Below are 24,426 nucleotides of genomic sequence, written 5' to 3'. Positions count from 1 at the left end.
AAAGAGTCCAAATCCGGCAAATCGTTTTGAGAAACAGATTTTTGAAAAGAAGTGCCAAACATGGACTGCTTTGCCAGATACAGAGTCGCCACCTAAATATTTTTTAATGGGGAAATTTAGGAAACCCTGACTCGGTGCCGAAGGCCACATGTCCGTCATCACCGGAGTTGTCTCGGCTCGGGAGCTTGGGTACGATCGGGGAAGGTCAGCTATGAGCACCCCCTTTCGCCCGGTCCGAAGACCGGCCTCTACTAACCATGATATCCGATTTTGAAAACGTTATGTGTTCTTATTCCATTTATTAGCCTAGAATTACTATGTTATGCGCGCAGCAAACAAGTATAGACTAGATTGCCTAATTTGGAAACAAGCATTGCATATCCGTTTGTTTTGAAAAGCGCTTCGGAATTTGCTACTCGCAAGTAGGCTAAAACACGGATTTCAATGAGTTTTCCAACTCAAACAATCCAACCTTCACCCACGGGCATTCAAACAGTAATATCACGTAAGCATTTAGCCGCATGGCAAACATGCTGTCATGGCAACATTCACACGCATGCGAGATGCTAAAGCATAAATACTTACATAGTACTCCGAGCTAAAAAACAGGAACATGTTAGCAATCAATGCATGATCCAAGTCCATGTTAAATGCCTAATGCATCGCATACAAAATGTCACTAGAATAGGCTCGGCTAATCTATGAATGACATATGAAAATGCACAACTAACATGTATTCAGTTTGGAATTTGAAATACAGATGCAGTTAGCGTGATGTACCGAGCCCGGTGCATGCGAGACAAATGTATGGATGCACGCATGCATAGCATAAGGTATGCTAATTTAAACATGCCCTAATCTACCATCATAAGCCGGTAAATAAAAGGGAAGAAAGAAGTGGGGGTTGGAAGACATTCACACACTCACCCACACTTATTACAAATTTGCCCTCACTCAGAGAGACCAAATAAATAATACAAATTAATTAACTACGCAAGCTAATTAAATATTACAAATTGCCTAGTTAATTAATAAACTAATTAAATTAGGAAAGGCAATAAACCGCCTCGGGAGGAGGGCCAGATGCAGCGCGTGCTCGGGTCTTGCTCGGAAGTGCACCGCCATGCATAAGTTGCCTCTGTTTTCCTTCTTTCACTCCTCTGGAGGCTGTCAAAACCTCAGGACTGCTTCCTTGGACATCAGGGAGTACCACCGGCTGAATGAAATTACCACCGGCAGTGGGATGTAGCCACCGGCTATTAGTGAAGCTATCGGCAGAGAAGGAATTTCCGGTCGGTAATACATACTGCCGGTCGGCAGAGTGTTCCTGCAGAATCTGCAATTGACAACAACAGAGGGCAAGGCAAAGCATGGCAGCACAATTCAAGGCATATATGCACCAATCATGCCCCCTATCATGTTTGTGACTCAAAGGGACATGTGTCTCGATTCTCGGACCACCAATCACGCATTTCCATGCATGATGGCCCAAAGAATCAAGTATGCAACTTTCATGTCAAATGAAATGCAAACCAAACACACAGATCAAGGCCCAATTCCTATCACCAAGTCAAGGAACAAGGCATGCATGCAAGATGCAAGGCAACCTAGGCATGCAAGCTAAGGATGCAACATGGCATGGCAAGGCACTTATGCAAGCATACAAGCAAACATGAGGCAATGGAAACCAATAAAAAGATGGACTTATACATGATTTAGGCAGCTCTAATTAGGCCTAAAACAAGGGCCAAAGTGCTATAATGAGGGACCAAATACACATACACACATGCACATGTTAAAAGGCCGACACTTAGGCACAAATTGGACAACTCTCAAACACATTTGAAAGGGGTATAACATGGACTAATGGCATGCAAAGTAAGCATTGAAAATCATGTTAAGGTGGTGTCAAACCAAGCAACAAGGTAGGCTAAACATTAGCATGCAAATGGTCCAAGTGCTCAAAGTAAACCAATGGAGTATTGAACTCCACTTAGCAAGACCAAACATGGCATGGACTAAATGACTAAAAACAGAATTTTAGCACATAAAATAAAGCCCAAAAGACCACTTAGATGGCATCTAAATGGCTCAAATTCAAAGGCATGCACAAGTGTCAAAACATGGAGTATATTACACAAGCTTTCAAAGCATTAAAGATGCGTCCAAGATAAACATATAGGCATGCAAATGGGACTGAAATGACATGGTAGATGGTTCCAAATCACCAAATCAATGCAAAAATGTCATGCTATACATTCACATACTTAAGGCCAACAAGCCGGAATGCAAAGGGGCTATATGATGCATGCCAAATCCGACCTAAACAACCATGGACAGACCTAAAACATGGCAAAATATGCACAAAACCTTCACAAGACTAAGCCTAAAACATGCTTGAACAAAGGCTAACAACCTAAGGCATATTAAGGCAATAACAAGGCATTACATGGTAGGTATGCTAAGCATGCATGGGGTACCAAAACCAACAAAAAACAGAGGTATATTACAACATATTAAGCATGGAAAGCAGCCAAGACATGGTCAATACACACTTTAACATGATGCTCTCTCAAGAGGCCAAAAGGGGTCCGTTTCAAGGACAACAAGGAGAGGGGATGGCCCTCTCCTTTTGGAGACTTCAAGGCACCATCTCCACCACTGAAATCCCTCAAGATTTCAGTGGTGAAGAGGCCCAAACACCAAAGTCTCGAAACTTGCTCAAAATGACTCAAAATGGGACCTTTCAAGGCCTAAGAGGGGTCAAACACCCTCAAACCACAAAACACCCTTAATAAACAATCAAGAGGGTCTAAAAACAGAACTTTTTTGTGTTATACAATACGCACGAAAATAGCTCTAAGATAGGTAGAAAATCAATGCAAAAATGGGGAATATAAAGTCAAAATTGTTACCCTTGAAGACTTTCTTCACGAACAGTGGACCAGCTGGTTCTTCAAGCTCAAAACCACTCAAGAACACCAAGAACAACCTCTTAAAACCTCAGTAGCTAAAGGAAGGTGAAACACTATGTGTTTGTGTGCAATAGTAAGACACAAACACACTTTAACACACACAAGAGGAAAAAAGAGAGAGATAATGTGTATCAAACCCTAACCCTAGAACTCAAACCATGAAAATGGCTGTCTAAGCTCTCTAAAATATCTCAAGTGTCTAACCCTTGCAACAAGAGAGAGCCCCTCTCTTTATAGAACTTCTTGTCTTGTAAAGCTTACAAGACAAGCTTCATAAGAGGGAGATCCCTCCATACACGTGTATGGAGGGGAGAAAAAAGCAAGACAACTGTCTTAAAATATCTGCAAAAGCAGATGCACAGTAATCGGCCGACCAAAAATGCCATTTTGGCAAAAAAGAGTGCCGACCGGCAGAAAATAGTGCTGACCGGCAACAAATAGTGCCGGCCGGCAATATACATTGCCGGTGGCAGCAAAAACCAGCCGGTGGCCTCTAGCCACTGCCGGTGGTGAGTGGGGATGCCTCACAAGGCATTCCCTGCCCCTCCAAGGCAAAACACAAGTGTTTGGTGTGAAACCAGACACTAAACGGTCGAGTTCGGAGATCCTGAAGCAAGGCGCGCGAGCCGAGACCTCCGGGAACTCCAAACGAACACAAACATGGATAATCACCGAGTGTTCCAACGGTGACGTCCAAGTCTTGAGGACGATCAAAAATGGGGTGTCTACACTTGGATGGTTGTGGAAGTTGAAGAATCTTTTGTTTATTTTTGTGTATTACATGTATATCAAGCCAAGGGCTTATTTTGTGTAGAGTTAGTACTTTCTTTTTGTAACCAAGTGTTGGCTTGGAAAGTTGTAAGCCCGTGGGGCATTTACTTTTGTTGTCAACATGTAATACTTTTGGATTGATTAACCAAGATTATAGTCATGTTTCTCAATATTTTCATGGACAAAACATGTACAGTCAAAACAGATTAGATGTACCATAAATTTTTATTTTTTTATTTTCTTAAACAATTACAAAATTTATATACAACTTAAAAATAAATTGTCACTGAGATGTATTTTGATACTACAAAAATAAATAATGAATAAATACCAATTTTTTGACTGAAAACAATTACAGAATTTATATACTAAAAAAAATAAATAAACCAACAAATACTGATAGAACACTTACAACAAAACAAGGATGGTGTTATTAGACAACCTCTTAAGAAATTATTAGTTCTGAAAAATAACCTGCAAAATAAAAATAATAATTAATTGATTAACCATTAAAAAAAAAACAATTGCATTATATATTGCATCATATATGCAATAAGTTTTTTACATTTTTACATGGTGGGGTTGCATCATTGGTGTATTTTAACTTATTGCACAAACAGTTTTTGCTCCTTGTGAATTAAACTACTCCATATAAATTAAACTATTCTCCCATAATCTGAAGACTTATTTAACTAGAATATGAAAAATGGCTTCAATGTTTTTGCCAACTTCGGAAGCATTATTTAACCAAACTATTTCACGGATTTGAACAAAAAATAGTCCAGTCCACTAAAGAGTTGTAACGCCCTCAAAATAAACCCCTAAATCATACATCCAAGACATCCATAAACTTAAGAGAATAAAGCATAATTCTATTTATCAGAGTATTCATTACAAAAGTATTACATGTTGACATCAAAAGTAAATTCCCTATGGGCTTACAACTTTCCAAGCCAACACTTGGTTACAAAAAGAGAGTACTAACTCAAAACACAAAATAAGCCCTTGGCTTGATTTACATGTAATACACAAAATAATCACAAAAAGGAAGCCTTCAGCTTCTACAACCTCCCAAGCTACATCCTTGGAAGGGGCATAACACCTGTACCTGAAAATGATGTCCCATATAGGGTGAGCCAACGCCCAGTAGAGATATGCTAAACATAATATGAGCAATAGCTAAAACATTAGCATTTGATAAATGTTTAACTCATACAAACCAATGTACAACACAATCCAATTCCATGACAGATATGTCCATGTTACATTTCACTTTCCTTTACTTCCAATTCAATTCATAAACATGGCTCAGAACCTGGCCAAACAATTGAATGAAACTATAACTCATATAAAAACACTTCCATACTTCACAATTCAAGTAAGACTGTAACTCATATTAAAACACTTCCAATACTTCAATTAATACACATATTCGCTGTATTAATGGAGTCCATCCCCTATCTCGTCCAACAAGTTTGAGAGTCCATCCCCTATCTCCTCTCAAATAGGTTTGAGAGTCCATCCACTATCTCCTCTCAAACCATGGAGTACATCCTCTATCTCCTCTCAAACAATATACATATAAAATGTATTTAAACACTTATCATATACAATGATCAAGCAAAGCACATATTAAATGTGTTATTCCATCCGTCATATTCAATAACATATCCAATTGATTAGTTTTAATTCACCTAATCATCATGCAGTGTCTACAACAATCAAGACTATCCTCCACCGATAGCCTAATGCAATTATTTCTAAACAGATAATAAATGCATCAACAGATAAATTATCAATATTTCCAAAGGTGAGTGATTAACTTATCCAACTCCAACATTCATTCTCATAACTCCTCAATTTCATTATTTCCAACTCAATTTCATATTTTCATAACTTTTCAAATTAATTGTACAAATTAATTCATAACAACAAATTAGGGCTTTCCTCCCCGTTTTCTCAACATTGACCCAAAGGCTCAAATATTTTCATTGAACATCAATAACCTCATTTTAAGACCCAAAATATACATGTATGAGTCAAAAGAACAAAACCCCTCTTTATATATTTTGAAACCCTAACCCCCAAAATTACCAAAGTTCAATATTACATCAAAATGACTACAAGTTTATGTCAAAGACCATAAATATGAGTAGTTATCCCTACATCAAATGGAGAGACCAAATGGAGAAGGTGAAGGATTTCAAAGGTGCTCCAAACCCAATAATTTTCGGATCAAAATGAAGAGCAAGCCAAACCCCACACTTTATATAAAGGGATCAAGGTAGAAGATCACTTGATCTAGATGATTTTGTAGAGAGAAGTTGAAGTCTAGAGTGAGAGGCTCTCAAGTTTGGGTTTTGAAAAGTAAGAGAGAAAGAGAGAGAGAGTCAAAAAAGTGATTTCATGGACTAATATACAAACAGGTACGCTCGAGCGTCAGACACAGACTTACGCTCGAGCGTCAAAAGCGCCGCTCGAGCGCCGAATGCACACTTCCAGAAGTTTTACAGTCGATGGTGCCTGCTCGATCGTGAAAGTGGACGCTCGAGCGTCCGATGACCTATAGAACAAAATACTGGGAGATGAATAATCACGCTCGAGCATCAAAATGCCCGCTCGAGCGGAGAAGCAAAAACAAAGGGCCCGCTCGAGCGTCAAAAGCCCCGCTCGAGAGTGAAGGCCAAAATTTGGGTATCAACTTTTGGTTTCTAAACACAACCAACCAGTTCCCAACCTGCCCAACACAACCCAAGACTCAAATATAAAGAGTAAATGATAGAAATGAGAATAGGACAACATGGAACCGAGTCCAAAATACAATTAAACAATGAAAGGAAAACCGAGATCGCTATAAGAATACCAGTCAATATATACTAATTAAGCATAATGATTAAAAGTCTAATATATGTTTAATAATTTTGGAAATCCATCACCACACCATATTTTTACTACTCTAATTTATCAAATCAAAACTATTTATTTATAATAAAAAATTTCAATGAACCTGCAAGTGGGATCCCCAACTTATCCCTTTCCTCTGTTCTCTTCCATTTGTCCAGACCAGAGCACCATAGCAAGGGCTCAACCTCCCCAAGAGATTGATACATTACCGCTGCAACTCAAACCCACAAATTTTAGTTGATAAACCCACCATAGCTCCCACCTCAGAAAAAAGGAAATATAGACAAAAACAAACACATATAGACAAAAAAAAACATATACCAGTTTCTTGAATATATAGACAAACACAAACACAAACACCAAATATATAAAAATAACAGACCAAATCATCAAAGCCAAAATAAGTACTCTATTACTTTATTACTCTTTTGGATATATGATCAAACCAAATCATTAAAACCGAGCTGAGAGATTATCAAAGCCCCAACAAAATCACACCAAACCCACCTGAGTGATTTTAATGGATGTTGCAACTGAGCTGCTGGAGTGGTTGGAGTGAGCTCTGATAAAGGCAGAGAGAGAAATGGGGACAGAGAAATGAGAGACAAAATGTGAGAGAGAAATGGGTACTGAGAAAGAGTTTGATAGTTAAAGAGAGAGAGAGAGAGAGAGAGAGAGAGAGAGAGAGAGAGAAAGAGAGGCGTAGGTAGGAGGTAGAGTCTTGGATGGGAACCAAATGCATTTTTTTATGTTTCATCTCATCTCAGCCGTTAGATGTTAATTACAAATCATCTCATCCACTGATATGAAATGCATCTCTGATACATTTTATAAATTTTCAAAAACTTTCTTGCATTGTTATATAGATGTGATAATTCCATAATTACTTTGAATAAGGTAATTACACATCAATGGTGAGGGTTTTTTTTTTTTTTTTGGGTATAATTTTATTATTGATGACGATATTAGTTATGAGATAATATTATTGTTATAGTGAATTTTTATTTTTGACAATCTATACGGATAATCAATAATCATAAAAGTTTAATAACCAACTCGATAACGAAAAAAAAAAAAAAAAATCAATCGAACAAATTACCTACCTACAAAAGAGCTTTCATTAACAATAATTAAAAAAAAACGACAATATAATAAATAAGGCAAAGATTGAGCCCTTAATTTCTTAAATAAAAAAAAAAATATAGAGATAGCCAACTTCTTTTTTTTTTTTTTTGATTTAATAGCCAGCTTTATACTCCTTAATAGGTTATTTGGCAAATTACACTAATGGTCCCTATAGCTTGGAACTTGTGTCATTTTAATCACTGACTATTCAATTATGACACATTTAACCTTAAATTTTGAATATTGTTCTAAATAAAGACAATTGAAGATATCGTTACTCAATTTAAGGACGAAGTCGTCAATTTGATAAAATATAAATTAATTTCAAAAAAAAAAATGTCAAATTTTTTTTTTAAAAAATTTAAAAAATTATTTCTACACACCAAAGATAAAATTATATAAAATTGATAAATTTTTTACACATTTATTTATTTATTTTACAAAATCAATTTTTTTTTTAAATGACAAAATGAAGCCTTATATTTTTCGCACAAAAATACTAAATATTAAAACTTGCCATTTGATAAAAGGATTTCTAAATTGAAAGTACAACAAAATATCTAAACTCTTTTTAATTGAAAACGCAAATAAAATATCTAAACAAATTGAAAATACAAAATCTTACAAATTATTAGGAGTGCTCGGGATTTGGCGATTCAGTTGTAGCCAAAGGAAGCTCAAATCTGTTATCCATCCAAAATTAGGCTGATTGCAAAAAATAATTTGTAACTGCCTGCTCGTCATCACGCATCTGTCCAACATCCGTCGGATCGGTTTGGTCGGTTTAGGTAGATCGAAATATCCGCTGAGCAACTCTACTTTCTAGTCTAAAATTTGGATTAGAGGGCGTTATTTGGGCCTGTGATTCTACCATAGGTTTCGTTTTGATGATCTGAACAATTCATTTTATTGGACAATTTATGTATTTTATTCAAAAAAAATTATACCCATCCGATAATCGTAATCTATTTAATTTATTGGCTTTATTAAAAAAAAAAAAAAATTCTTATATACACTTGACACTGTTGTATACAAACACACATAGATTCTTAGGAATACCACATATACATTAACATTCCCCCTCAAACTCAAGGAGGATAAACATCTTGAGTTTGGAGAGAGAAACTAAAACATGAAATAAAACTAAACAAAATAAAAGGCAAATTGATTGCAAAGTCTGAACGGGAGTGCAAGGGCGCTTGAGATATATCAGAGGCTAGAGCTATTGCTAGCAGATAGTTTAAGGTCATGCCAGACCGTTGTAGGAGCTGGCCGAAACTAATGCCGGGATAGTTTAAGGCCATGCTGGACCATTGTAGAAGCTAATCGGAATCAATGTTGGGACAGTTTAAAGAGGTCATGTCGGACCGATATAGGAGGGACAGTTTGAAGGGGTCATGCCGGACCGATGTAGGAGCTAACCGGAATCAATGTCAGGGAAGTTTAAAAGGGTCATGTCGAACCGATGTAGGAGCTAACTAGAATCAATGTCGGGACAGTTTGAAGGGGTTAGAATAGTAGAGAGAGAATAATATGTATTGTATTTAATGAATTGTATTGAATGATGTCGCGTTGAATGTATTCTATACAATAGAAGGCATGTATATATAGGTTGAGAAAGAGTATCCTACTAGAAACTTAATTATGAGAAAGAGTATTCTACTAGAAACCTAACTATAGCTATTCCTAAATATATTTAGGAAATCAATACCTAATATATTTAGGAATACCACATATACATTAACAATAATAATGAAGAGCGTTACATGAAATAGTCACATACTTGTAGGATTTAATGTATATAAATATATATAAAGTTATAGAGTTGAAAATTAAACATTTTGAAAACTAACGATAATATAAAATAAATTCTTATAACTGCACCCATAAGTTTAAAGTTTACAACACAAAATTAACTCGAAAGGAATCTTTGATTTGATTTCCTATATTTAAAAAATATTTAAATATAAAAAAAATTATTAAAATATTATAACATGTCTCACATAAATAAAACACAAAAAATGTACCAAAAGTGCAATGTGTGATTAAAAGTAATTTTGAATGTGACTCATATTATATCTAAAATAATTTTTAACCACATACACTTTATATGTACTTCATTGTAATTTCTTTTTGTACACCTACCATTATTGATTTGTATTTCAACAATGCTTAGCTCATTGAAATAGAACATAGAAAATGCTCACAAAGCGCATTAACGATCCTTCTTCCCTATTGTAGAGCCTTTTTTCTTTCTTTTCTTTTTTTTTTTTTTTTTTTTTGCAGTGACCCATCTTTGTTTTCCATATTCTAGAATTGATCGCTTTTTCGCGCCAGGGATTAAGGCTATTTTGGCAACTCACAATTTTAGTTAAAAAAATAAAAAAAAAATTAAAATGTCATTACAAAAAAGTTAATAATTTATCTATTTTTTTAATATATTTTTTCGTAAAAATTTAAAAAATCACTAAAAAAAAAATTCAATTTCCAAAAACAATCCTAAGCTCTTAGGCCATCTTAAGCTTCTTACAAATACACCCCTAAAGTTTGCTTAAAATAAAAGTTACCCCATGTAATTTGAAAAATTATAAATACTCAATTGTTAGAATTTTTTATTTAATAGAATTGACTGATCTCTTGAAACATGAGATGGAAAACATGAATAGATGAAAACTAAGACTCATGAAAAACAACTCTCAAACAACAAAAGCAAGATCATAAACCAACCCAAGCAAAGATATGACGATGTGAATACCAGGAACATGGAGGAAGGAAATAATTAGCAAACAGTGCATAGAAACTTGCAAAACGTATAGCCAATCTCCCTTACCAAACATAACAAAATGAACCAAACTCTCCCTCACTAAAATCAACCACAAACACTGAAAACCAGTGAACAAGAATAAAACGACAAAATACTACGGTGGAGCAAGCAAGGAATATCAGATTAGTACTTTAAAACACATAAGATTATCCAAGAAGCACCATTACAAGAAAACACAATGTGCACAGTCTATAGAAGATTCCTCATGAAAGAAGGTGATGCATTATGTGAAAGCATAGATCCCATGAGAAAAGTGTGTGTGTGACTCTTGAAGTTCGACAAACACTAGATTCAATCCTAGTAGTGATCTGAAAGTTGGACCTCTGGCACGAGAATCTAAGCACAACTAAGGAAAGTCAAACCACTAGGAATCAAGGGGTATTTGGTGAGTCAAGGCGGAGGCTCCCCCTCAATCATCTTTTTCCTTTTTTTTCACACATTTTTTCTTTTCTTTCTTTTGCACATTTTTTTTTTCTCTTTTTCTTTCTTGTGCACAATTTTTTTTTTCTTTTGCACACTCATTGGTGGCTGACACGCTCAAGAGTATGGAAACCGAACCAGAGAAGCATGGATATAATAAAGATGGCCTGGTTGGTGACTCTGAAGTAGCCTTTTCCTCATGGCTGGACTACAAAGAATCGAGGGGAAAGCCGTGGAGATGCAAAAAGATAGAAGGTGGTTAAGAGACTCAACATCACCCATGATATGCTAGTATAGGTCAATTCCTCTAGAAACGCAAAAGATATAATGCCAGAAGTCCATAGAAAAAAAAATCACTAAGGCTGAAGACTCTAAAATTTGCTAATCCAAGAGTGTGTACAGAATGAGACATACTAATCAAAAAACACGAACTCCAAAATGAGTAATGACCACATAAAGCAGACATATATTAACATGTAATGGATATTCTCATCAATTCCAATATGCACCAAGGGCCACTCAAAAATTTCAAGCTTGTAAAACCATACTAAGAAAATCCTTTTGGGTTTTTTTTATTTTTATTTTTTTTTGTTTTTTTTTTAACCAAAGCAAGACAAAAAACGAACAAGCACACATTTTTTTTCATTAAAAACAACACACAAAAAACTCAAAAGCTAAAACAAATAAACAAATTAACACAAGTCAAGTTTTCTCACCCAAACCGCTTTAGTATAAACAAAGTTGTGAGCATTGCGGTTCTTGGGTGGTGTCTTGACATTGTGATTCCCTTTGCTTTCAATGGGAACCCGTCTCGACGTGGTTTCCAACTTCCTATTTCTAGGTCTAGGCAAATACACTCTCCCATTCAACTTATAACAATAAGGGCGAATATGACCATGCATACCACAATGATGACAAATAAAAACAGGGTGTACCTTCTTTTCTTTTACCTTACCAACTCTAGGAAGTTTGAGAAATCCATCCTTATGTTGAAATTTTTGTTCTCCCTTTCCTTGAGTTCTTGTATCATGAGATGTAGATGCACTCTGTTTTTGCTCTTTGTTATCACCAAAGCCAATGCCACTCTTGTCAGAACAAATTTGTTAAGACCCAATGATATTGTCCAAAGTCTTTGATCCTCTGTTCCAAAGACCAATGGTAGCCATAGCACACTTGAGTTCTTTCTCGTTCTTGATCAATAGTTCTTCCAAAGCAACTTGAGACATCTCGAGAGTTTCAATTTTTTCTTCATATGTTGCATAGATTTGCTGAAGCTCATTCCTCTCTGTCTCACTAGTCAAGAGTTTTGCACAAAGAGCTTGTCGATCATTAGAAATCTCGATGGCATCAATCCTAGCCTCAGAAATCTCCTTCTTTATTTTGACATTCTCACTTTCACATGCTATGAGTTTCATAGTGAGTTTGTCATTCAATTTGGATAACTTAAGAGACTCCTTATATAACTTTTCATAAGCTTGCTCAAGCTCTTCATCATCACTCTCCGAGGATCCATCATTAGTGGCATTCTCAATCGACCTCTTCGGATCCTCTGCTCGTCCTTCAGTTTCGGAAGCTACCATGAAAGCAAGGAATTGTTTATGTCCCTCTTTGCCTTGATCTTCGTTGTCACTTTCATCTTCATCAGATTCTGATTTACCAACCCAAGTGATGGTGAGGGCTTTCTTCTTCTTCAAACGAGTGGGGCATTCTGAAGCAAAGTGGTCATATCCTTGGCATTCATAGCATTGGACTCTTTCAGAGTTCCCTTGTATCTTTCCTTTCTCCTTCTTGGCTATAGAATTAATTTTGAGTTTATCTTTGCCTTTAGATTTATGAGTATGAGTAGATTCCAAAAGATTAGGATTCTTTTTCAAAAAAGATTTTTTAAATTGTTTAACAAAAGTAGCCGTAATCTTGGAATCTATCTCACAATCCTCATCAGAATCCTCTCCAACTCTATGAGCACTACTAAAAGAAATATCTTTTTGTTTCCTTTTGAAATTTCTATGTGTTTGGAGATTTCCAACCAACTGATCCAGCTTGAGGTTATCAACATCTTGAGCCTCCTCAATAGCCGTAACTTTTGGTTGGAACCGATCGGGCAAGGATCTCAAAATTTTTTCCACAACTTTGGATTCTGGTATTTTTTCACCTAAATTAAAGCTGGAATTTACAATGTCACTCAACTTCGCATAAAATTCATCAAAGGTCTTACTATCTTTCATTAAAAGGTTTTCAAAACTAGATGCGAGCCTCTGAAGTTTTGAGCGTTTCACAGAAGGAGTGCCCTCATGAATAGTTTGTAAGATATCCCAAGCCTCTTTTGTGACTTCACAATTGCAAATTCGGCTAAACTCTTCAGGTGTGACAACGCAAAAGAGAGAATTGATAGCTTTACTATTCCAGCTACTATTTTGGTAATCAATTGTGTCCCACTTTTCAATTGGTTTGGGGAAAGTTACTCCATCAACAGTAATTGTTGGTTCGGTCCACCCATTCATGACAGATTGCCAAACGTTGTCATCTATAGATTTCAAAAACGATCTCATCCGAGCTTTCCAAAAAGAATAATTGGATCCGTCAAGAAGGGGTAGTCAAACCATAGAATTTCCCTCACAAATTGAATCTATTATCACAAATCAAACAAGATCTGGCTCAAAAGTTTTAAAAAACAAACGAGCAACCTGCTCTGATACCAATTGAAAAATCTAGAAATCCCCTAGATGTTGATTTGTGATTATGTATCAATTTTAAGCAATATATAACAATCCCAATCAAACAATCAAGACAAATCGACGCAACGATTTTACGTGGAAAAACCACAATTGGACACCTCCAATTGTGATAAAAAATCACGGGCAACAGCCACAAAACAATCCACTAAGAAGATATAAAGGAATTACACAGGTATACTCTCAATTACCTAGCGAATCCACGCCCGAATTAAACCAACCTCTATGTGCCTCTTCCAACCCCGTCTTCACCTCAGAATTGTCTTGACGATGAGCCACTCCGGAATCCACCAATGCTTCAAGCTCGAATTCTTCAGAATCCACCGAAGAACAACTCTCTCTTTTGTGTAAAATAAACAGAAAAACCTTTGATGTATGCTTCTTAAACCATGAGTTGAATACTCAATGAAAACATCAAAGAAAACTAACAAAATATCCCCAGATATAAACCTTAGAACCAAAAAATAAGATCTGGTGAAGTTATTTAAGTTTTGGAAGAAAACCAACTATTTATAGAAAACCAAAGTAATCCTAGTTTTGGAAGAAAATCAATTCCTTATAGAAATCCACGAATCTGTGTTTGCGCGGTCCGCTCGAGCGTAGGAATTCCTGCTCGAGCGGAGGCTTCAAAATTTTGTGATTCATATAGGCTTCACGCTCGAGCGAAAGTTTCCACGCTCGAGCGTCGAATCACACCATCCAGTACTTTTTCAGTCGAAGCGAGACGACCAAAATTGAAAAATCTAGAAAACTAGATCCTGTTACACCCTCGGTTTTGATCCATGGAAATGGACAAAGGCACGATTCGGGTTGGATTCGCATCTAATAAACTCATAGCCTCACTGAAATAAAGGTGCGAAAACAAATACAACTGAAAGGAGTTTTGACAAACGGGTTTGCCAAGAATAAAACCTAACAAGAACCAATGCTTGCATTGATGAAATTTAAAAAGGGAGAAAAAAATAATTTGAAATCACATTAAGCACACAAAACTGCAAACTCACTATGCACTTATTGCTTTAAAGACACATTGACAAAATATACATTGAAAAGATAAATATTAGATCATTGGATACGTAAAATGTAAATATTAACGTGTAATGTTTTCTATTTTCTTTTTCCCTCTTCTTGATATTTTCGTTATATTAAATTTTATTTTGTCTTTTTCTTATTTCCTTAAGAACTTATAAGAAAAATAAAAATGCAAAAAAATTATATTCTGTAGTTTTTTTTCATCACATATTTGTTCCTTCTTCTTCTTTTCTTTTTCGTTTTCTTCTCTTATATTTTTATTATACTATGTTGTAAATGCAACATGTGTTCATACAAATTGACAAACATATTTAAAATTTAGATTAATGTTTATACAAATGCATTAACATTTTGTACAAATGCTTACTTTAACATGCTTCAGAAAATATTTCACAATCAATCAGAATTGAATAAATATTTGAAAAAGAAACTTTTAAAAAATATACATAAAAAAGCATATATGACACTATGTAATATTAAAAAAATCTATATAAAAAAATAATAATAATAAATATTCAAAAAAAAAAAGCTTTTAAAAATTGTTAAAAAACCATACCACGAGATATGCATTTTCCTTTCCTTTGCCATAATGGATAACCTTTTCTATTTCCTTTGATATTGCTTTATCTTTTTCCTTTGCCTTAGCCTATAAAAAAATAAGTAGAATATATTTATCAATTATTTTTCAAATGATAAGAAAATTCATGTCCAATGTTCAAGTGACTTGTAGGTTTGCCTCACGAATGCGAATAGTATTATGATCACGCTCATCGCGGATAACAACATTAACATTTCTTTCTTGAAGGAATCAAACCTATATATGCAAAAACTTTAGAGTGATAAATAAAACTTTATACACATAAATAAGAAAATTAGTAAACGGAGTTGATATTATGGTTCGGTGTAAGTCTCTATCCGCCTATAAAGTATGAGAAAAAAAAGCATTTAAAAAAAAAAAAAAAAAACTTACTTCACCAAAAATAGTGGTATTGTCCATAGCTGTAGTACTTGAACCTAAAAATGTTTGGTTATATAATTTTAGACACCAAGAAACAAAAAATTAGCAATACTAAAAGTTAACAAGGTTTTCATCGGCAATGAAATATTATTTCCAAATTAGTTGCTACCAAATCGGATAATAAAATTCAAATTCTTATTTAAATAAATAACTGTTATGGATAGAAAAACCTTAATGGGTTACAATAAAGAGGAGAAGAAATAAAAATATGAACATCTAAAAAAAGAAAAAGGCCAACCCAATCACATTAAAATAATAAAATTAAATATTGAAATCAGCCCTAACAACACGAAGAGAGTGAAAATCAGAGCACAAATTTGGACATGAAGAGTATTAAAATTAAATTTGGATTTCAACTCTTCTCTTTCCTAACTGACTTCAATTTTATAGCGATGAAATTAAAACCAAAATAAAAACCCGTTGTAATCATAAATATTTTGAAGTTCACCATTTATCACTTGGAAAATCCAAAAAAAAAAAAAAAATTCACCAGACAACAAAGCCATTTTATAAACAATAATGAATATTTAGTTCATGAAGGCAATTAAAGCAATACACACAAATACATTTACCAGCTCATTTTGTTTCATCAAAAGCAAAAATTTTGTCTCAACCCATTGATTATGGCTTTAGGTGATGAAATTCTTATAAACTTAGAAATATATAAACCCATCACTGTAGAGAGAGAAAATGTAAACTCAGAAATTGGAATCACCCAAAATTATATAAATCCATCAATGTAGAGAGAGAAAATGTAAACCTATCAATGAAACCCATCAATGCTCGTATGTGATTCGTGAATAAAAAAATGAGTGAATTTGAAGGATCCATGCGATTGGTTTTGTTTTTTTGGACCTGGCTAAAATATATTATGGTGTTGATATGAATATGATTGTTCAGCAGGTTCTAACTGTAAAATATGTAAGTAAAAATACGAATTTGAGAGTCACCAAAAACATAATTGACTTACTACCAAAATTAACTGACTAAAAATTGGAATGGATACCTTTTTCTCATCAGTAACAGCAATAAAATAAGAAAAGATTATAGTCATGTTTCTCAATATTTTCATGGACAAAACATGTACAGTCAAAACAGATTAGATGTACCATAAATTTTATAGCGATCCCGGGTTTTACCCCTTTATGTACAATGTTCCGAACTTATCTTCCGTAGTATTGGCTGTTGTTATATCTTGTTGTTATCCTTTAATTCCTTATTTATGAGTTATAGGATGTGTTGGGTAGGTTTGTTACAGGTTGGGTGTGATTGGGAGCAATTGGTTGCTGCCCAGATTTTGGTATCTTCGCTCGAGCGAGGACTTTGTCGCTCGAGCTAGCTCTTTGTTTTAGATCCTTCGCTCGAGCCAGGGTTTGTTCGCTCGGGCGAGAGTTAAGTTTTGTGTTTGGTGGCTCGAGCTAGAAGTCCTTCGCTCGAGCTTGCGTCTGCGTCTGATTCTGGACTTGAGAGCTATGTTTCTTGGCTCGAGCGAGCTTTCCTTCGCTCGAGCGAGCGAGGTGTATGTTTTGAGTTTCTTCGCTCGAGCGAGCATTCTGTTGCTCGAGCGTGTTTCTGGGTTGCAGACCTGAAGCTTCGCATTCTTGGCTCGAGCGAGGCTTTCTACGCTCGAGCGAGAATTCTTTGTGTCTGGTCGCTCGAGCGACCAATCCTTCGCTTGAGCGAGCCTGTGTTATATCAGTAGGCAGCAGCGCGTAAACACTGCACTTTTTTATCCCTTTCATTTTCAAAACCCTAGAACCGACTCTCCCTTTCTCTCTACATATCTTCTCTCTAGGGATTGATCTACATAGAGTGTGTTTCTACCCTAAGTTCTTTGTAAGAAAGGTAGAGGGTTGTGTGGGCTACATTCTAATCTAAAAAATCTTGGATTTGGAGCACTTTGAGTTTTCATCATCTTCTCCTTTGAGCTTCTAATTCCGAGGTAGGGACATCCTACTCCATCTTATGAGCTTTGTCTTTAAATTTTGACATTTTGATATGTTGGGGTTGTTCGGTAATTTTTGGAAAAGTTAGGGTTTGTTTTGTAATTTCTAAAAGAGGGATTTTCCATGTTTGAGTCATATTTGTGTTATAGACTTGAAATGGAGGTTGCTTGTGGATTATGGGTGAAAAATGAGCCTTAGGGCTATTATTGGAAAAATGGGTTAAATGCCCTAATTGTAATAAATAATTAATTTGTATAATTAATTTGGGGAAATGTGAAATTGAGTTGAGAATAATGAAATTAGGAAATTATGTGATTAAATGGTGCAGTTGGATTAATTTATCACTCACCTATGGTAAACGTTGATGTTATATCTTTTGTTGCATTTATGTTCTGTTTAGAAATATCGGCTTTGGGCTATCGGTGGAGGATAGTCTTGAATGTTGTAGACACTGCATGTTGATTATGGAAAACCGAAACTAATCACATTGAGTATGTCATTGAATATGACCGTTTGGTATAATACATCAAATTTATGTATTGATCAACCTTGTATATGATACGTGTTTATATACATTGTGTTGTGTGGGAGGAAATAGGGGATGTACTCCACGGTTTAGAGGAAGATAGGATATGGACTCCTAAACCGGACATTGTTTGGGAGGAGATAAGGGATGTACTCCATTGATACAGCAAATATGTGTATCTATTGAAATATTGATATAGCAAATCTGTATATCATATATGATGTATGGAAGTGTTTGTTTGAGATTGATACAGCAATTATGTGTATCTATTGTGAAGTAAGAAGTGTTTAATACGAGTTGTTATTAAATTATCTGGCCAGGTTCTGAGCCACATTTAGGAAATGAATTGATAAGTGATGGAAAATGGAATGTAACATGGACACAAGTGTCATGGAATTGTATTGCGATATAATTGGTTTATGAGTGTTAACCATCTATCAAATGCTACTGTTTTAGTCATTGCTTATATTTGGTTTAGTATATCTCTACTGGGCTGTGGCTCACCCTATATAGGACATCATTTTCAGGTCCAGGTGATATGTCACCTCCAAGGACATAGCTTGGAAGGTCTTAGGAGTTGAAGACTCTTTTTGTTATTTTGTTATCTTTTGTGGTATTACATGTAAATTCAGGCCAAGGGCTTAATATGATGTGAGTTAGTACTCTCTTTTGTATAACCAAGTGTTGACTTGGAAAGTTGTAAGCCGCTAGGCATTTACTTTTGTTATCAACATGTAATACATCTGTAAGGACTATTCCGATAAATGGAAAGTGTTTATTTCTCTTATATCAATGCTTGTCAAGAATGTGGGGTTTTATGTATTATTTTGAGGGCGTTACAACTTGGTATCAGAGCGTACATGGTTCGAATACTTTGGGTACGCGGGAAGTGGTTAGTACCACAATGGGTTCGTCTCGCTTGTTAGAGACTTAGATGTAGTGTTGTATGCTTATGTGATAACATGTTTATGTGACTACTTGAGTATGGGATTTAGTTTCTGGGATGTTGATTGGATCCTTGCGTTTCTCGGAGTCCTATTGGAAAAGCACTTGATCAATGCTGTTTCTAACTGAAACTCTAGTAACGCCTCGGGACTGTCATTATCCGGAAATGAAATTCGTAAATGCTTATATGATTATGTGCTTACGTGGAGTGAATTACTGTTGTCCATCACATTAGGACGTGAGTGTTATAGCTTCGGCATATTTTTGAATGTGCTAATGTTCTTCGTTACCTTTATTAGGATGTCAGGACAAGGACGTGGTGGTAGGCAAGGTAGGCCTAGAAGGCAGGAGGTGCCTTTACCGGATGAGATTCCGGCACAGCAGGAGGGTGTTGGCCAGGCCAATGTGGCCGAGCCAGTGGGTTAGCAGGCTATGGGTACCTTAGCCCGCGAGATAGCAAGAGCATTCAGGGAATCCATAGGTATCCTCAGAGCTGAGAATCCAGTTCAGGCCCAGGTTGTTGATGCAGGGCCTTCCTTTCTAAAAAGGGAGTTTTTCCGGTCTAATCCGGATGAGTTTTTGGGGGATCCGAAAGAGCCACTTAAGGCTAATGAGTGGTTGGAGCAGATGACTAAGACGTTTGAGATGCTTGGCATCGAGGACGGGGTTTTAAAGGTGACCTTGGCGTCTTTCCAGCTAAAGGGAAATGCAGGTCAGTGGTGGAAGTTCACGAGAGGTAGTATTGTTGGCACTTAGGAGGCCTTTGTAGATGCTTTCCAGGAGAAGTTTCTATCTCCCGCTGTCAGGGAGAAGTTGAGAGATCAGTTCTGCCAGCTAAAGTAGCTGAGTTCATCAGTGGCCGAGTTTGAGGCCGCGTTTACTAGTCTGTCCAGGTTTGCACCTGAGCTTGTGGCGTCAGAAAAACGTCGCTGCCTCGAGTTTGAGAGGAAATTGAGGCACGGGCTCAAGATGAGAGTTGGCGGGTCTACGACTCGGGAGTATAGGCACCTTGTGGACGCAGCTGCACATATGGAGATTATGATGCATGAGGAGGAGGAGAGATTTAGGGGCTCCAAGAGGAGTCAGGATGGCCAGGGTGATGGCAGGAGGCAGATGGTTCTAACCCTCAGCAGTCTCAGGGTGGTTTTGCTAGATCTACCTTTCCAGCGCCGAGTGCAGGTTCTGGGACGAGGTCAGAGAGCTGCTTCATCTTTGGCTCGACTTCAGAGCCAGAGTCAGGGCAGAGGTCAGCCACTGTCTTGTTATCAGTGTGGTCAGCTACGGCACCTGAAGAGGTTTTGCCCGCAGTTGAGTGCCACATCGGGTGCGTCTGGGTCGAGGCTGACGCAGAGTTTTCAGCCAGCACAGTCAGTTCAGGCCTCGAGGGCCAATCTGGGAGCTTCGTCGTCCCAGTCTGTGCAGCAGTCTTTTGCTCTTAGGGGTGAGCAGGTTGATCAGAGACCTTCTGGGCGCGTGTATGCTGTTACCGCGCAGGATCTTGTACCTGCTCCATCTGTTGTGAGAGGTACCTTCTTATTTTGCAACTCGGTTGCCAATGTGTTGATTGATACAGGTGCATCCCATTCTTTTATATCTGCTGCATTTGCATCTGTTTTGGGGCTGGAGTTGGCACAGTTAGCATCTCCTATATGTGTTATATCACTTGTTGGGGGTGAATTGATTTTGAAACAGGGGTGTCGGGGCTGTGATATAGAGGTCGCCGACCCCCGGCTTCCATTTCCTTTTGTAGTTATGCCTATGTCGGGTTTTGATGTTATTTTGGGTATGGACTGGTTATCGTCATACCGGGCTGTTATCGATTGTTACCGCCAGAGGGTCACAGTATGTACCGTGAGCGGAGATTGTTTCCATTTCTTGGGGGATCGGGTTGGTAGTGTTTTGCCACCGGTGTATGATCCACGAGGGCAGAATGAGCTTAGTGGTCTTCTCGCTAGTTTCATGAGTGGTGAGTGTGATGAGACCCAGACTGTATTGCCGAGAGTGGTTTGTGTGTATTCGGATGTTTTTCCCAAGGACCTTGTTAGCTTACCACCTCATCGAGAGATTGAGTTCTCTATTGATCTAGTGCCCGGCGCGGCACTGATTTCTATGGCACCATATCGTTTTGCCTCAGCCGAGTTGGTTGAGTTGAAGATTCAACTCCAGGAGTTGCTAGATAAGGGCTTTATTCGCCCTAGTGTTTCGTTGTGGAGAGCACCGGCCCTCTTTGCTAAAAAGAAAGATGGAGCCTTGAGACTTTGTATTGATTACCGGAAGTTGAATCGGGCTACGGTCAAGCATAAGTACCCTATGCCTCGTATTAATGATTTGTTTGACCAGTTGAAGGGTTCCCGTTGTTTCTCTAAGATAGATTTGAGATCAGGTTACCATCAGTTGAGGGTCAGGGAGGAAGATATTCTGAAGACGGCATTCCGTACGCGATATGGCCATTATGAGTTTCTGGTGATGCCTTTTGGGCTCACCAATGCACCGGCAGTGGTTATGGATTTGATGAACTGGATATTCCGAGAATTTTTAGATCGTTTTGTAGTCGTTTTCATGGACGACATCCTGATTTATTCACCTTCTAAGGAGGAACACGAGGAACACTTGAGAGTGGTGCTTGAGTTGTTTAGAGCCCATAAGATGTTTGCTAAATTTGGGAAGTGTGAGTTCTGGCTAGAAGAGGTCAAGTTCTAGGCCATGTGGTTTCCGGGAAAGGGGTGTCTGTTGATACATCCAAGATTGAGGCAGTGCAGGATTGGGCACAGCCTAAGAGTGTTTTTGAGATCCGCAGTTTTCTGGGATTAGCTGGGTATTACCGCCGGTTTGTGAAGGATTTCTCCAGGCTAGCTTCACCATTTACTAGATTGACGCGGAAATGGGTCAAATTTGTATGGAGTGAGACTTGTGAAAAGTCGTTCCAAGAGTTGAAAGTTAGATTGACCACTGCTCCGGTCTTGATTATTCCGGAGAGAGGTTCGGGTTATGCGGTTTATTGTGATGCTTCACGAGAGGGTTTGGGTTGTGTGTTAATGAAAGAGGGGAAAGTCATAGCCTATGGTTTGCGGCAATTGAAAATACACGAGAAGAATTACCCTACACATGACCTAGAGTTAGCAGCAGTGATTTTTGCCTTGAAGATTTGAAGGCACTACCTTTATGGTGAGAGATTCGAGGTATTCTCGGATCATAAGAGTCTGAAATATCTGTTTACACAGAAAGACTTGAACTTGAGGCAGATGAGGTGGTTGGAGTTTATTGAGGATTACGACTTCGAGTTGCATTACCATCCGGGAAAGGCCAATGTTGTGGTTGATGCCCTTAGCAGGAAATCCATTAGTGATATAGCTTGTATAGCCATCCGGGAGTGGGAGATGTTGGGGGCACTTGGCGAGTTTGATTTGCTTCTGGGAAAATCTATTGAGGTTGCGGCCTTGTTTTCTGTTGTTGCACAGCCTACCCTTGTGACTCGAGTGTTAGAGGCACAGAGAGGTGACCTTGAGGTAGAATCCCTCCGAGAGAAGATCTCCAGTGGGAAGGTTGAGAAGGGTTTGTCTGTGTATCCCGACCAGAGTGTGAGATACCGAGACCGTTTATTTGTACCGGAGTCTTGCCGAGAGGAGGTACTCCGAGAGTTTCACCATTCACGCCTTGCGGTGCATCCGGGAGGCACTAAGATGTATCGGGATTTGGGTCGCCAGTTTTGGTGGTAGGGTATGAAGAAGGATGTGGCAGTTTTTGTGTCTAAGTGCCTTACTTGCCAGCAAGTGAAGGCCGAACATCAGAGGCCAGCAGGTTTGTTACAACCCTTGCCTATTGCCGAGTGGAAGTGGGAGCATGTCACTATGGACTTCGTTGTAGGTCTTCCGAGGACTCAGCGAGGTAGTGATGCTATTTGGGTGGTAGTAGACCGGTTGACTAAATCGGTGCACTTTATCCCTATGCGCGTGAGAGATTCGGTAGACCATCTTGCCGACTTGTATATTCGGGACATAGTGAGATTGCACGGGGTCCCAGTGTCAATCGTCTCAGATAGAGATCCACGCTTTACTGTTAGGTTATGGCAGAGTTTGCAGAGTGCCTTGGGTACTAAGTTGACCTTTAGCACGGCTTATCATCCTCAGACTGGCGGGCAGTCCGAGCGTACTATTCAGATCCTTGAGGATATGCTTCGAGGTTATGTTCTTGACTTTAGTGGGTCGTGGGATAGACACTTGCCCTTAGTGGAGTTTGCCTACAACAACAGTTTTCAATCGAGTATCGGTATGGCACCGTTTGAGACCTTGTATGGCCGACCTTGTAGATCTCCAGTTTGTTGGGCCGAGGTGGGTGATGCACCTTTGTTGGGCCCGGAGTTAGTAAGGGAAATGACGGAGAAAGTTGAGCTTATTCGTAGGAGGCTTGTTACAGCCTAGAGTCGTCAAAAATGTTATGCCGACCATAGGAGGAGGCCTTTGGCATTTGAGGTGGGTGATCACATGTTTCTGAAAATATCACCTAAGCGGGGTTTGATGAGATTTGGTAAGAGATGAAAGTTGTCCCCTCGATTTATAGGCCCTTTCTAGATCCTTGAGAGGATTGGCGAGGTTGCCTACCGTTTGGCTTTGCCGCCGCAGTTGTCCGGAGTTCATGACGTGTTTCATGTTAGTATGCTTCGAAAGTACAAGCTGGATCCATCACATGTATTGGATTGGACCGACTTAGAGGTTGACGAGGATGCCTCGTATGAGGAGAGACCAGTTCGAGTCTTGGATAGACGGGATCAAGTCTTGCGAGGCAAGACCATTCCCTTGGTAAACGTTTTGTGGAAACATCACGGAGTGGAGGAAGCCACTTGGGAGCGTGAGTTGGAGGTCCGAGAGAAATATCCAGATCTATTTGTGGATGTTTGAGCATATGTTATATATTCTATTGTGTTGTTAAACTTTAAGAGCATTGAATGTGTCTTAAGTTGTAAAACATTGTATATGTTTCGGTTTATGGAAGCATTGTAGAACTTGCCTTGAAATGGAAGTTTATTATAACATCGTATATGTTGAATGTGTTGTTGAAATAGAGATATATCATGAACATTGAATGTGATATAGAATTGTGACTAATGTATATTGGAAAATTGTTGGATTTGGAAGAAATACATGTTGATAATGCATGTTGTAATATATATTGTGAAATGCCTCTTGAATAGAGATGGAATGATCAGTATTA

The sequence above is a fragment of the Camellia sinensis genome, chromosome 14 (assembly GCF_055761805.1).
Source record: "Camellia sinensis isolate YWXY chromosome 14, ASM5576180v1, whole genome shotgun sequence".
Taxonomy (NCBI): domain Eukaryota; kingdom Viridiplantae; phylum Streptophyta; class Magnoliopsida; order Ericales; family Theaceae; genus Camellia; species Camellia sinensis.
The sequence above is the reverse complement of the archived record's forward strand: the minus strand, read 5'-3'. Positions refer to the sequence as shown.